The sequence below is a fragment of the Tupaia chinensis genome, unplaced genomic scaffold (assembly GCF_000334495.1).
Source record: "Tupaia chinensis unplaced genomic scaffold, TupChi_1.0 Scaffold138988_1, whole genome shotgun sequence".
Taxonomy (NCBI): domain Eukaryota; kingdom Metazoa; phylum Chordata; class Mammalia; order Scandentia; family Tupaiidae; genus Tupaia; species Tupaia belangeri.
In genome coordinates this window covers 367,184-371,342 of record NW_006198878.1, presented here as the reverse complement: position 1 = coordinate 371,342, position 4,159 = coordinate 367,184, and positions in this window count along the sequence as shown.

Sequence of the window (4,159 nt, the reverse complement as noted above, 5' to 3'; positions counted from 1 at the left end):
AGAGAGAGAAAGAAGTAATTATTTCCACAGGGTGTCATGTTGCAATCCTCCTGGTCCAGCCTCCAAGTCAACCAGGAGCACAGATGCACACCACTACCAGCCTGTTAAGGTTTGTCCAGGAACAGAACCTGGATCTTCATATGACCTCAGTCATCAGGCATTGGTTCCCTCCTTCATGAACCACTCTGGCTGGGTCAGGTATGAACAGTTTTTAGAAACACATCTATGTCCAAATCATTATTGCTGCTTGTGAGGCAGTAATGGTCAAGACGTTCTCTGAGGTCCCACTTGAGCCTGCCTGACAGTGCAGGACTCTCAGTTGATGGTGGATTTGGTGTTTAGGAAAAGTGAAGACTTACCAAGTCTGGTGAGTGAGGAAGGGGAGAAGGCTGGTCTGGGAAAGTGAAGTGTACATATTTAGTAGTAATGGTCATCCATTGATTCATATGAAGTCAGTTTTATATAAGAGCACAAGAACCCAGCCTTCTGGGCCCAGTTCTCCTGATTTCTACCTATGCACCTTGGGCAAGTCCCTAAACCATTTTGGCTTTAGTGTCCTTATTAATAATAAGAGGAGAGGCTGGCCCTGTTGCTTAATGGTTAAGGAAGTCAGATCCCACATGGGCAACTGCAGTTTGAGTCCTGGCTCCAGCGACTTGAGAAATACACCAGGTACATATGCATGCATGCTCAGCATCCCAGCAGGATCCAGAGGTAGAGGGGAAGGGGTTGCCATGTGATTGTGCCCTATTGAGGGTGGGGGTGCTTTCTCCCTCTCCCTCTCTCTCCATGCCTCTGGCAAATGCACATACCCTCTCCTCTGGCAATAAAAAAATAAAAAATAAATAAAAAATAAGAAGAGAAAGTTGAATTAAGAGGATTTCCAAGGTTTCTTGGCAAAAGGGGAGGTGACATGTATTGAGTACCCATTTTGAACATTGTGTTAACTTGCTTAATGCTGTTGTCTCAGTCATCATCTCAGCTCTATATGGTAGGTAGCATTCCATTTGGATGGAGAGGTTGGGTAATTGTCAAGGATACTACAACCAGAGGATGAAAATAAGGCGCTCTTCATTTTTTTAACTAGTATATTTCTTATATTTGTGGAAAGAATATAAACACATAGTAAAAAAATAATTCAACAGTACAGAAAGTATAAAATACTTGCCAATCTCACTACTTAGAAGCAACTACTACATTTCTTACAGTATATGTTTAGAAACATTTTATGCAAATTCAGACGTAAATATTGAGTCATCATTCATGATGTATTTTTTTTTTCTATACAGAAATGCATCATGATTTTTCTGATGATATAATCCCCCACCTTACTTTTTTAGTTTGGCTATGGGGCATATGTGCTCACCAGAGAGAGATAGAGAGAGAGAGCACTAAAGTGAGAAAGCATGCCCTGCAAGGGATGACCACACCACAGTTCCTTCTCCATTCTCCTGTTGGTATTTTGGCCACATATACACATGTACCTGGTATGTTTTTTAAACCATCAGGTCTGGGACTTGAACCATGCATTTACCCAAGTGAGTCTAGTCATCTAACCTCCATATCATTGAGTGGCCCCAATTCCATTTGTTGGAATTGAACTGTATTTATTATTCTGAACTTTTTTACACTTAATTTTTTAAAGAGATTTTTGCCTTGGGTCACATGCACTTGTCAGAGAGAGAGAGACACACACAGAGAGACAGTGAGAGGGAAACTGAGAAATAACCCCCTAGGGGGCATAGCCACACTGAAATCCCTTCTCCATTCTCTTCCTGGGATATTGGGCACACACACATACACACACATACACACACACACATGCCCCGCATGATTTTTAAGACACCAAGTCTGGGACACAAATGGCAGCTGGCCATATCGTAGTCTAGCGATGTAAATGCTACACCATCTGCTGGTACCTACACTTAATGTTTTGAAAATTTTCCCATGCCATCTTCTTTTTAATGGTTATATTGCATTTCGTTGTAGGAATGTATTATATTTAACTACTTTTTCGTTCCAAACAGTAGAACATTTAGGTTGTTCTAGTTTTTTGTTATATCAATATTTCATTTTACTCTTAGTAGCATCCTTATATTATCTTTGCATACATTTGAGTATATCTGTCTGCACAATTCCTATAGGAGAGTGACCTTAATAATTTTTATGTAGAAATGTATCCAGTCCAAAATAATAACAAAAATTACCCTTCCCAAATACATGTGGATTGCAGGAGGGCTAGAATTTGATCTCGTCTCAGCATCCTGGTTACCATAACTTGAGATATGAGACATCCATTTATCATCTGAGGTAAACTATAGGGTCAGAGAGAGCCAGAGTGCTAGCAGAAAGGGTATTTGTACCTGTCAGACTAGCCAAGATGAAAAAATTAAATAAAATCCAGGTCATTGAAAGTCTGGGAAACAGACATTCCAGGAAACTGCTGGTGGGAGTGAAAGTTGGTGAGACTGAAGAACATTATCTCTCAAAAACATAAAAAATATGAAGAAATAAATAAATAAACTTAATAAATGATTAACCCTTTGTAAAACCACACTTCCACAGGGCATCAGGTTTTAGTGAGTTTCTTGTTCAAGTGGCCTTTTGGTACTGTTTAAGTGGATTGTACCTACTTACCTGCATATCAACAATTTGGGGACACTATCTCTGGGGAAATTAGGTTGACATTAATACATTTTCTCTATGCTTCTTGGAGCCCTCTTTGTTGTCTTAGCAGGGGAAGGGAGAAGTAATTTTTTTCTTCAGTTTATTTATTCCATGAGAGAGACAGAGATAGCACCCCTAACAGGATCTTGACACCATGCTATGCCCCCAGCTGGTCCCAGTTCATAGGCATGTGTGTACCTGGCATACTCAAGCAGGTCTCTGGACGTTAACCAGAAACTTTTCCATGTTAGTCAGCCTCACAGAGCAACATGTTTTATCTCTGTGCCAGCATTAGCCCCCATTTGCAGTTTGTTTTTAGAGGCAGGAATCAGAGGGTTTTCTAAGCATTTTGTTTTCCTTCTGGGCAGAGATTTTCTTCCCATGAATACAAATGTAATATAAATAGTTGGGACTGATTTTTTTTTTAAAGTCTATTAACAGCTGGTTGAAAGATTCTTTAGTATGCTTCTTCGCAGCCTGGTCTCAGCACAAGCAGCCCAGAAAATAAAAACTAGAAAAGATAAAGTGATCTTGTTTTTTTGTGTCTGACATTCCAGTGGAACAAGATGACTGACTAATAAATGAACCTCTCTCTTGGTGAGGGGCCCTGGCTCCTCTTGCTTCATAGTGAAACCAAAGGGGCTTGCTCTATTGAAAGAAATATTTCTGCTGAGGTGCAGTGTAGAATAAAAACAGTAAGGACTAAGAAACAGCTCTGGGCAAAGTTCAAGAACACAGGGAAGTAGAAAACGATTTGGGAGCTAAACAGGAAGCAGTTTCATTTGGAGAAAGGCTACAGAGCTCTCTGATGTCTTAGTGAGAATTAGAATCCTTTAATTTGCCTCCTACCCACAGTCAGCCCCTAAAACTGTATCTAATATTTTCTGCAACTGACTTTGTTCATATTAAAGACCATTCTGCTATATGCCTAGAATAAATGAGAGCATTGGCCGATGGTGAATATGTTTAAATTGAGAGGTTAAAAAGGCTGTCCTGTGAAAAACCTAGTCTGGTGGTACAGTCAGTAACAAATTGAACTGCAGTGCTGCAAGCCATGTGGCCAACCAGAGATTCAGACCTGTGAGTCAGCCCCAAAACACTTAGTGTATGCATGCATGTCCAGGATCCTGAGAAGCCTGGGGGACTGAGGAAAGGGAATCACAGCATGATGAGACCTAGTCAAGGGTATATTTCCCTCTCTCTCCCCTCGACCTTTCTCTCACGCATGCTCATGTCCTTCTAATGTGGATAAAATAAACTTTAAAAGGGGGGGTGGAGAGAGAGTATGAAAGAGGCCCCATAATGTTTGGCTTCACTAATGACTATATACTGAGCAGCAGACTCACCTTCCCTGAAATGGACAGGAGTAGCAAGAATTTTGCTATAGCGTCACATTCCAAAAATAGACACTGAGGTACATGCATTTTTCCCCCTAGAATTAAACTTTTATATATATGTGTGTACACACACACACACACATACACACGCACAT